Raw genomic sequence first — 12,834 nt, 5'->3', positions numbered from 1 at the left:
TCTAAAATGCGAGGTGTGTGTTAATGCGTCACCGTGGGAAGATAAGGTTCGCCTTGCTTTCTGAGTGCAAGCCAAATGTTTCCCCGTTCAGGTAACCAGAAAAATATGTTTGCTTTCTAGACTTTAATATCTCTTTCACAGCAGTTCCTAAAAACCCTCCGAAATAGCTACCTCTGTTGTTCGCTCGTACTATGGTGAGCAGCATAGTAAATTTACTAACAGATTGTGTTTAATTTATTCCTAAACACTTTAAACTTTTCACCGCATCTCTCGAGCAGAATGTGATTTCGGGGATTCCGAGTCTCTCCTAAACACTTAAAATTACCGAGTCCACTTCTTGGCGTAGGCCATCGCAGGTTCACCATTTTCAACTCATTTCTTTATTTATTTGGGAAACCAAAACAGCGAGAAGCCGAATTACAGAGTTCCGCAAATGAAAAATGTATTTACAGTTGAGTAGCACAAGGAAAACATAAAAAAATAAGTGGAAGAACAATGAGGAAAAAACATCTAATGATAAAAATAGAGGAAAAAATTAAAAACTAACAAAATAACAATAGAGACACAACACTTAAGAATAAAATATAAGGGCAAAAGGAACGAGGAAAATTTAAGATTGAGCGTAAAACGAAAAGAAGAACTTTTAGCTAGGCACAGTAAGGTAAATACGTATATAACACATAAGAAATGGTATACTACAGTAAAAAATGTATATTACATTATGTACAAAAGGGAAGACAGCAATGAGAAGAGAAAAAAAGGAATATGAAGAAAATGAACTAGGTTATGTTAAGGAAGAATCGATTTAAGGAGGCATACGAAGAAAAAACGTCCAAGTTCCTGTCAGATGATACAGAGTTAAGGAGAGTTGGTATGCGGATAAATAAACTTCTTTGAACGAGAGAGAGACGGGAATACGGAATATGAAGGGGCGGATTAGTCCTGGTTTTGCGAGTTGGAACATGTGAGGAAAAGTGGGATGCAGGTTCGGGGGAACGAAATGAACCGTCAACGGCGTTATACAGGAATCTAAGGTCGGCTGCTTTCCTGCGACTAGATAACGGGCGAAGGTTTAACTTATTCAGTATCTGATTACTGGCTCTGGTTCTGGCTCTAACAATGGCACAGAAGAATGACTGCACACGGGCTGTGTGATTCAGATTAGTGAGTGAAGAGGTAGACCAAATAGGAGACGCGAATTCAATAATCGGTATGATGCAAGATACATAGTAGGCTTGGAGGGCGTGGACATCGGTGATGTCAGAAAATCTATACAACAAACCGAGAAGTGACATTGCTCGTGAGATTATCTTTTGTATATGGGGGACCAATAACAATTAGCTGTCAAACAACACTCCTAAATCATTTTGTTGCGTTAGAGTTGGGAACGGGTTACCGAGGAGGGAGTATTTACTGAGAATCGGGGATTTACGAAGCGTGATCGAAATAGAGGAACACTTGGTAGCATTCGGCTTAAGAAGCAATGTGGAGCACCATTCAGAGAGTGAATTAAGCTCACTCTGTAAGGAGTTTACGTCTATTGACAGCCTGCCAATCAACCTTTCGCCACATAGGTATACAGTTCCTGGTATAGGGTCGATGACATTTCCTGGGGCGGGGAGGTGCAATGGATGATGTTGCCACTACAGACTTGTTGTTCGATTTAAGAATATTTCGTCCCACAGAAATAAGTGAAGGCTCAGCGGAGCAGAGCAGGTAGTCAAGAAGACTATCCCCACAGGTGTTTTCAAGGACGTACTGATGGAGGCCTAGGCCCATAATATAATGTTCGAGATACCACTTGTATAGGCTATTAGAAGGGACACCTTGCGCAGGGGAATTCCAAGATATTAAAGTCGCCCAGTATAATTTCATGAGGATTCAGATTAATGGCTTTCATTACAGAAGACAGATTTTTTCGGAATAATTGAGGGTTGATCGAGGTGGTCTGTAAAAACAAGCAAATAAATGTTTGGAATGCTGAAATTTAACTTCTACCCAAATGGCTTCACAGTCAGTACTTAAATCAGTACGTAGGTTAGCGTGCCATTTGGATTTAACCGCCAGGAGAACTCCCCCGTCCCGAGATCCACGGTCCATTCAAAAAATGGAAAACGTTTTGGAAAGGGGGATTCCCGTATCTGAAACAAAGTCAGTTAACCAACTTTCAGAGAAGGCGTCAATATCGAAAGAAGCTAGTTCTTGAAGGTAGAGCTCACAGTCAGTAATTTTCTTTATATGAGAGCTGATATTCTGATGGTAAACTGAGATCGCACTGTCATCGCGGGCCCTAGGTTTATCTCCACATCTCCAGCTAACAGTAGGAATGTCAACAACAAACTTAAAGTAGACCGAGTAGAAATCCGAGATAATTTACTGGAGGCTGGAATCCAAGCCGGTGCTACAAGAATGCAAGGGAGGTTTACAGTCGGCAGTGAAGGAAAATGGAACTCACGAACGGCAGTCAACAAGTTTCCAACCTGAGGTATATTCAATCTTGAGACGGCGAGTCGTATACTCCCGGCAAGGGAGGCTTGTGTACGCCAGCAGCCGTCGTAGTACGTGGAATAAAATCAAAGCCGTTTGAATTGTACATACTTACTTCCGAGCACTTCACAACACAAGGAATCACTGGCTGGAACGTCTAAATGAACATCACTATATACTTTTGCGCACACTACTTGCTTTAACACACAGACTCCTAAAAGAACCCAGAGGAAAAACAGAGTTACTCTCACTCGCCGCCATCTTGATTGATTATGAGTGTGTTCTCCCGTGGAAGGGGAAGCCTTTATAAGAAATCTAGTGATATTGGACAACGCATCACCTGTTATGCAATCTTATGTCATCTTCCAGACCGTTAGACCGATGTTTCTAAAACCCACACCAGAGATTCCGATTGTTCCCAATCACAATGGTGTTCTTCGATGATTTCTCTGCTCCTTTCACGGGCGTAATTAATCAACTCCTCGTATTTCCTTCCCGCGTCTTTGAGATCGATGGCCCTGACACGTACAATTTTCACTCTGCCTGTAGAGCATCTCTTGGGCCATAATTATATTTCTCCTTGCGAAGCGAAATTTACCAAACGATTCCAGAAATTCTTATTAATTCATTCCTTTCTAATGACATTGTATAAATCTCGTTTAACATTGGCTATCAGCTAAAAATTGCATTATCAATTTCCGAAGTGTTCCGAAATGTTCCCTTCTCACTCGAAGTCCACATATTCCTAGACAAGAGAAGCTATTACTGAAAGTGCATCTAACTTCGCCCGGAAGGCTTCCTGTACACAAAAATGTCTGTACATGTCGTGCATGCTCACTCTACATATCAATGCGTTGGTCCTTTTTAACATGTAGGATTGTGGGCTCAACGTAAGGACCGACTACCGACAAATGCACCGTGAATACCACATGAAACTTTATCCTGGACCCGGTCAACCAAGTAATAGGGGTTACAGTACATACACTCAGTGTGTCATACCTGTCAGAACCACGTAGCCAAGTATCGTCAAGATGACAGCAGTGAGGTTAGGGATCGTTCCGCGCCAAAAATTGCACGTGGTTAAGAACTATCATGATGATAGCAGTGAGGTTAGCCATGCGCACTTATTGAAATTCCGCGTCAAATAAGTGCACATGGCCACAAGATAAGGTTAGGACCTGTCAGGACGGCAGCAGTGAGGTTAGCCAGGTTCTCTTATCCAAATTACGCACTAGAACACGAGCACGTAGTCAAAAGTGAGGTTAGGACCCTTCAAGATGACAGCGTTCATCTTGAAGGCGGCCAGGAGCACGTGGTAGTTTTTGTAAATAATAGAACGTAGCCGTGTCGTCATGGGGTCAATGACCTCGGGTGCTGACTCAGCACAAAAGATGCTGACGGTTGTTTCTTTTAGAACATAAATTGCTCATACTACTAATTCTCGTAGACACTTCATTATACACACTTTATACAAACACTGGAATTTTTTGCATTGTAGTGCTTCACTTAATCTCACAGCACACTTTAATTGCACTGAAGTCCTGTTCACAATGCCAAATTCATAAAACATGGTGAATTAACATAATAATGAGAACGAATCAACAAAGTCACATGATATATATATTGTATATGCCTTTGATCTTTCCTTCTTTTTCTCTTAACGAAAAAGTACATTTCACAATACGTTTCACTGCGATAAAATATCCCTGATATAATAAGGAAACTTAGAAATTTGACCACTTTCTGCTGATGACGGCAGTGTTTCCCTGAGTGAAACCTTGTCACCAAGCTCAAATTCATCCAGTATGATATGATATCAACAATTCACATAATTCGTCTCTTTGACTTTCTGCTAAATTTCATTTCTCCAATGCCTCATACAATTCATATCTAGAACCCCTCTGTATAGACACATGGCAGTCATCAATGTTCTTCCTCATATTAGGAACTTCATTAGACCCTGCGGTAGTAGAACACACTTTATTCGCACTACTTTCTGACACAACATCATATGGTAACTTGACTACCCTGATACTCTTACCCCAAATAACGCTGAAATTACCTAGATCAAAATTTAATTTAGCCTTATGATACCTTAACCAGTCGGTACCTAAAATATCGGCATAAACTAAATTAGGTACAACTAAACATGGTAGGAAGATACTTTCTCCACTTATGTTAATGAGGACAGCAATTTCTTTATTCACCCCTTGAGACTTCTTTCCAACACCCGTTACGAGGATCGTTTTCCTCATAGGAATTTCCGTGACCTGATGCTTCTCTCTCAGTACTTCACCGTACAGCTAGGAATTTACGCATGATTTTTCACTTCCAGAATCGAACAAAATCTTAACCTTCCAGCTCCATATCATCAGTTCAATCGTAGGTGTTACAGTAACACTTCATAAATTATACTCATTACATACAAATTTAAATTTAAATTGCACATTTAAAAACTATGTTTACTACTAAGCCGTCACCTAAAATATTTGAATTATTGCTACCTAGGTCACAATCATGTTCAATTACATCTATAGGCTTGTCGACATCAACTGACTTCTCTACCTTATTCGTGAACTCACCATATTCGGATTGTCTCAGTGACCTGCTTATACAGCACGTTGCTCTTTTAAATTACTTGTTCGATTACGACTTGTTGGTTACAAACCTCACTCGGCTTTCCCTCTTTTCTATTAACTCTAGTTTCATTATTGTTGTTATGATTATCATAGCATATAGCTTCCCGTCTCCCAGAGTCAGGTTGATTTACATGTTCACGCCTCCCAGTTCTGAAATGTTCCGAACAGTTTTGATGATTTCTCTTGCTGTGGAAATTATTATTAGGTCTCTCCTGGTATTCTATTATGTAATTTCGATTATGCATAGGCCAGTCCTGATTATTAGATTGATTATCCCTTCCTTCAACATTCCTATTTTATGTGCTACTATTATTCAGGCTACTACCCAAAGCTTCAAAATTTTCTAACAAGATTTCCATTTACTTAATCGGCCCCAATCTTTGCATACAAACGTCTTCTCTTATTCCGTCGGGATAGTGCTTTGCCATAAGCCTAGATATATCAACTTCAGATCCAATACATTCTAAATTTCTCCCCAAAAATATAGGCCAAAATGTATTTTGCCAATCTAACACTCTCCTTATAATTTATACCGGCCAAATATTACTCTCTCTCTCTCTACTCTAAACACCTTCAGTCCAAAATGTATCTTCTACATCGCTCCCACGTCACCCGGGAATGGTTCCAGGAAGATGCAGCGGAGGTCCAACGAATGCCATGGCAACCCATGAGCCCCGATTAGAAACCTATCGAGCATATCTGGGATGTCCAGGAACGCACGCTCCGGGCCACAGATTCTGCACCCACGAACAGACCAGCATTGGTGGCCGCTCTGCTCTGCTCCCAGGGACCTCCTCCGCCACCGCCACCCGGGAGGCCTTCCCAGGAGCCCGCTCCTCCTCCCGCGGGAAATTAGAATTGCTAAACAAAGCCACGTGCTTTTTGACAGCTATCATCGACAGCAACGCATCGCTAAACTAAGTGCATGTACACATCACCTATCAATAATGTATGCATCTTCTACTAGAGGGTGCGACAATCGCTTTTGTGTGCTGCTATCTTAACGTATGTGCACGAACTTAAAGCATAAAGAATAACTATGTGTAAAAATCTTGTGAACATAGCAGAGTGTTAACTACGTAGGTGTAGATATTGAACTTCGCATGCTGACGTAGCATACCGCGTAACGGTGACGTCACAACCTCGTGCTCTTGTTGGTAAACAAAGCCAAGTGTTTTTCTGACAGCTGTCATCTTGACGGACCCTAACCTCACTTTGAAGGAGAATAGAGCATCGCTAACCTCACTGTTGCCATCTTTACGTCGCTAAACCTCAAGGCTGCCACCTTATGCATGTTGTAGCGTGAAATTTAAAATCCAGCAACAGAATATCGCTAACCTCTCTGCTGCTATATTTACGGCGCTAAACCTCAAGGCTGGAACCGTATGCATGTCGTAGCGCGGAATTTAAAATCCAATAACAGAACATCGCTAACCTCACTGCTGCTTTCTTGAAAAGTTCAGTGTTCCAAACACTAAAAACTATCTAGCAGATACTGATTTCTGTTAGAAAAACGCAACTCATTGCACCTCGGGGAATTAATTAGGTAATTCTGATAAGACGTGACCCCTAGGTTCCATTCCTTTTGTGAACATAAAACCATTTAACAATAAAGATCAATATGCTACACTTAACAAAGTAGAAGCGTTCTTGCTGATAGCGATCGATAAAGGTGTTAAAAATGTGCCTACTTCAGCTAACTCCTTCTAGGAGGAGGGCGTGGTAAGGTAGTAGAGGAGCCCTTTGGCCCATTAGCCCTTTAGCTCATTAGCCCTTTAGCCCATTAGCCCTTTAGCCCATTATCCCTTTAGCCCTTTAGCCCGTTAGCCTATTAGCCCTTTAGGCTATTAGCTTTTAGCTCTACAAGGAATGTGCGGTAGAGAGGAGGGAGAGTCCTTTCATTCTTTTTGCACTTCTGATAAGACGTAACCCCTGGGTTCCATTCCCTATCATGTGTGTAGCACGATTATTTTTCGGTTCAGTATTTTGCAGAGTAGCCCTCGCCTGCACAAGCTACATGCTTGTAACCCATGCCAACAGATTGTAACAATAATATGTTTCCGAACCGATATTTTATGTTACATGTTTATGCGATAACTTGTTCAACAGCTAGGGACTTAAACATAAGCGGTGTATTTCTTATAGCTCTAAGTGTTCTGTTTAATTTTACTTTCCGAAGAGCTGCATGCTTGTAACCCATGCCAACAGATTGAAACAATGCGTTCCCGAGCAGATATTTCACGTTACATGTTTATGCGATAACTTGTTCGACTGCTTTTCGAATAAGACAAATGATAGAAGGCAAATCATTCGAAGTTGTACTTTTGCTACATCGTTTACCGAGCGAGTTGGCTACGCAGTATGTGGACACTGCCTAATGCATGAGATCGCGTTCTATGTTCGATTTTAGTGTTCTGAACACATCAATCAATGTTCTAATCACATGTTGAAGTTAACGGCATCGAGTACGGTGTTCGATTCTAGTCTTGTTATGTTTCAATCTAATCTTCTTAGAACAAAGGCATCCCCTGATATGTTCTAAACACATGTTGTATCGAGTACAGTGTTTGATTATAGTCTTATGTTTCTTTTATCATCTGCAAGTCTAAACATGCATAATGATGTTATCACTGCACACTCTTGCTTTCGCGATGCAGGTTTTAACTTGTTCGATAGAGCAATGCCTTGGCATAAGAAGAGGCCTTAACAGCTTATGTATAACCGCTATTGTTTAAAGACGACCGCTGATAGCTGTTAAAAAGCACGAAGAATTTCTTTAATTACCCACCACCACATTTGTGAAGTATGAGATTTAGTGCTGTAAAGATAGCAGGACGATGCTCTGTTGATTAAAGATGAGAGCTGTCACAAATTGCCTGCTAGCACATTTCAAAGGTAAGTAGCTATAGATAGCAGCACGGTGCTCTATTGATTAAAGATGGCCGCTGTCAGAAAAGCACGTGAAATCTTTAAATTACCCGCTACCACGTACGTAAGGTAGTAGCTAAAGATGGTAGCACGGTGCTCTGTTAATTAAAGACAGCAGCTTTTCAAAAAAGCACATAGAATTTTTCAAATTTCCCTCCACGGCATGCATAACAGCAGCCACCATCTTGCGCAGTAGCCTCTAAGCTAGCTTTCTTCACAAGAGTAGCCGCCATCTTGTGCGAGCACCCCTAGGCTGTCTCATAAGGAGCTATGTATAGTCACCCTTTTGTGTCCGCCATCTTGCGTAAGCATGCCAAGGGAGTCTCATAAAAGCAGCAGTCATCTTGTGCAAGCACACTTAAGCTGTCTCATAAGAAGCTATGTATAGCCGCCATCTTGTAGAATTAGATAGCGTCAATGTCAAAGGGCCTAAGTAGGAATCGAACCGTTGATCTCATCATTAGACTATACTTTTCTTATGCTATCATGTTCCTCATACTGCGAACCTACGTATTAGGCGGAAAAATGTTGTCCGTTTTGCTCTACGACACACCGTTTTCGAGATATATAACATTTTACATTTAAGCGCCAAAATTAATGAATCGAACCAGCACGACACGTTATACTCTCTACCACAGCTAGACCTGATCATGTTACAAAAACTTGCTTCAATACAAGCTAAAAGAGAGCAAATCTTAAAGGGCCTGAGTAGGAACAGAACAGTTGATCTCATCATTAGACTATGTTTTTCTTATGCTATTATGTTCCTCGTACTGAAAACCTGGGTACTAGGTGGAAAAATGTTGTCCGTTTTGCTCTACGACGCACCGTTTTCGAGATATTTATCATTTTGCATTTAAGCCCCAAATTTATTGAATCGAACTAGCACTACACGTTAGCCTCCTAGCTAGCTTTCTTGATAAGAGCAGCAGCCATCTCGCGCGGGCACCCTTAAGGCGTCTCGCAAGGAGTCGTGTATAGCCGCTATCTTGTGTCCGCCATCTTGCGCAAGCATCCTTAGGGAGTCTCAAGCCATCTCGTGCAAGCACCCTTAAGCCGTCTCATAAGAGCAGCTGCCATCTTAAGCAAGCATCCCTAGGGCGTCTCATAGGGAGCCATATATAGCCATCATCTTGCGCAAGCATCCCTAAGGAGTCTCATAAGAACCTATGTATAGCAGCCGTCTTGAGTAAGTACCCTTAAGGAGTCATGTATAGCCGCCATCATGTGCAATTAGCGTTGAGCAATCTCTGCTGTAGAATTTTTTAAATTATCCGCCACCATATCTCCAAGGCAGTAGCTAAGGTGTACAGCACTGATGTTTGCGATGCAGGATGGCGGATGACAGCTGACGGAATTGACCGCAAGATAGCAGCACGGTGCTCTGTAGATTAAAGATGGCTGCTGTCAAAAAGCATTTTTCAAATTATCCGCCACCACATTTCAAAGGTATGTACCTAAAGAGTGCAGCACGGTGCTCTCTTGATTAAAGTTGGTGGATGACAGCTGTCTAAAAAGCACGTGAGTTTGTTTCCAAACAAGAGAATGTGGAATTTTTCAAATTACCGCCACCACATTTCAGAGGTATGTAGCTAAAGAGTGCCGCACGGTGCGCCCTTGATTAAAGATGGTGGATGACAGCTGTCAAAAAAGCACGTGGATTTTTTTATCTACTAACGATTTGGTGTCAGCTGCGTCCAGATAACTACCAGGGACTTGTCGACTCACTTCCACGGCGTCTCGCTGCAGTTCGAAGGGCCAGAGGAGGCCCCACACCCTATTAGGTGACTATACCATGACATTTGCTAACTCAGTGTATTTGACGAAGTCCACAGGATGGAATATATTAAGTAACAGAAATGCGAGAAAAGTGTTCAGAATTCAATGATTTTGATGCAAATTCTCAAGCACAATTCCCTTTCCTTTGCCAATACCTTCATTTTTGAAGTTTCGGACCTCTTCTATTACAGATAGTACAGAATGATTGCCCAGTTGTACTTCCTCGTAAAACCATTAATCCAACACCACTTGCCCTAAAACGGCTGCAAATTACAACTTCTACCACTGATTCCGGTTTTGCGTTTTGCACCAGATACCAGAATGCAGAATTTTCCAGAAACAACAAATCGTCCATCAATCATAACCTGAATGCCAAGATTATGACGCGCACTGCTCGATATCTTTTGTCTACGTACAGTTCTCTGTCCCAAGCCCTGAAGATGGTTGTCCGTGATTTCCCATTTCCACACGTGGCAAATGGCGAGGATATAAGTTAATAGAGGCCTCGGCCGCTTCATTCCCAATAGGCAACATGCATGATCCGGGGTTTTAATTAAAAATGTGCTAATTTGATTCAAAATTTCATGCAGAATTCAAAAATGTGATCAGAATGTACAAATAATAACTCCAAACATGATAAAAATCTAAATCAATGTAAGAAACTGTCACGTGACACAAGTACGCGATCTCATTGGTCTGACGTCATCGTACAGGTTGACTGAATTAGCAGACGAAATAACACATGGTATGTTGTGAGAAGCAGGATACACTTCGCGTATTTCTACTTTATGTTAGTATCTGGTATAGTTAAATTCGAGGTCTATACATTGGATAATAATCTGAGTGGTACATTTTAGACTTAAAATGAATCCTGCGCAGACAGTGAGGCCGAAAATTTACAAAAGGTGTAGAGTTCCGATGTACAATAGCACATCGCATACCATCCCAAACAAATTGTTTATAAATGTTCCAAAGACGCTAAAACTAGGGAGAAATGGATTTTGGCGAGCCGGAGGAATGTTGGTGATATATCGGAAAAGTCTACAGTTAATTTTTTTGAAGATATAAACGTAAGATGAATTTGTTTGAATTATCAATCACTTTTCCATGTCAGCTGTTCTAGTGGTAAAACTTTAAATTTTAATGTATGATGCTAGTAGTATAATACAGGGATTCGGCGGCCACCACCTCCTCCGGGCTCACAGGGCTCCCTCCACCACCCGCGGGAAATTTGAATTTTGGCAGGAAATTTGAATTTTGGCGCGAGATGTGAATTTGTAAACAAAGCCACGTGCTTTTTGACAGCTGTCATCGACAACAACGCATCGCTAACCTCACTGCTGCCATCTTGACGGGCCTAAACCTCAGTAGTGCCAACTTAACCTAACTAGCGCGAGGTAAAAGAAGTAACGTGTTTTTTGACAGCCACGTGCTTTTTGACAGCTGTCATCGACAACAACGCATCGCTAACCTCAGTACTGCCATCTTGACGGGCCTAAACTTCAGTAGTGCCAACTTAACCTAACTAGCGCGAGATAAACAAAGCCACGTGTTTTTTGACAGCCACGTGCTTTTTGACAGACAACAACACATCGCTAACCTCAGTATTGCCATCTTGACGGGCCTAAACCTCAGTAGTACCAACTCTACCTAACTAGCGCGTGGTAAACAAAGCCACGTGCTTTTTGACAGCCGCGTACTTTTTTGACAGCTGTCAGCCGCCATCCTTAAACCACTGAGCACTGTGCTGCCCTCTTTATCGTAGTAGATGTAAAATTCGTCACCTGTCATCGGCAGTGCTGCCACCTTGGCGGGCCTAAACCATAGTGCTACCAACTTAACCTCACTAGCGTGAGATAAACAAATCCACGTGCAGCTGTCATCCGCCATCTTTAATCAATAGAGCACAGTGCTGCCCTCATTAGCTACTTACCTTTGAAATGTGGTGGCGGATAATTTGAAAAATGCTTTTTGACAGCAGCCATCTTTGAGCACCGTGCTGCCCTCTTAAGCTACTTACCTTTGAAATGTGGTGGCGGTAAATTCCACGTGCTTTACAAACCTATATGCTTTTCCGACAGCTGTCATCCGCCATCTTTAATCCGGAGAGAACAGTGCTGCAATCTTTAGTTGAAATGTGGTGGCGGCAAATTCCACGTGCTCTTGTTTATAAACAAATCAACATGCTTTTTTGACAGCTGTCATCCACCATCTTTAATCACCGTGCTGCCCTCATGCGGGGCAATTTCGTTAGCTGCCATCCGCTCGCATACCCGCAGTGATGCATGTTTAGACTTGAACACACACATACTACTGTTCAAAACTTATTACAACTTGAACTGCATACTAGTGTTCGATGTTGTTGAACACTGCATTGTATAACTGGAGTCGAGCACTGTTTAGAAAGAAAAACAAAATATCTTCTCAACATACTTACTAACTGCTCTTCTACCTCTATCAAGTTACATCTCTATCGAACGTGCATTGCAAAAGCAAGAGTATTGCAAGTTTAGACTTAACACATACTACCGTTTATAGTTCGATGTTGTTGAACACTGTATTGCAATCAAACACTGTTTAGAAAAAGAATTCTCTTCTCAAAATGAGCTAGACAATAACATACTTACGAATCTGCTCAACACCTTCTTTCTTGCTTTTCTTCTTTGAGTAATAAACAAAAACTCTATCTTGCAGATAAGGAGCAGAGGAAGGTAATACCTAATCTAAAATAAAAGAAGATGCTAATTCTACATTATTTATTTACATCTTATATGTACAAGTTTTATCTCGAATCATTTTACCCTAGTGATGTTTGCGTACTTCTCGATGCAATTCTTGTATGTACAAGTTTAAACTTGCCGTACTACGCTCTCAGCGTACCTCTCCCTACAATATGTACAGTGAATTTAAGACAGCGTAACGTAAGTACACACCTCTAGCATAATGTTTACACACACATCTGCTTTATGCAAAGTAGTACCTATCAATACTACTATGCCCC

Source organism: Anabrus simplex, chromosome 2 (genome assembly GCF_040414725.1).
Source record: "Anabrus simplex isolate iqAnaSimp1 chromosome 2, ASM4041472v1, whole genome shotgun sequence".
Taxonomy (NCBI): domain Eukaryota; kingdom Metazoa; phylum Arthropoda; class Insecta; order Orthoptera; family Tettigoniidae; genus Anabrus; species Anabrus simplex.
This window is presented reverse-complemented; position numbering follows the sequence as displayed.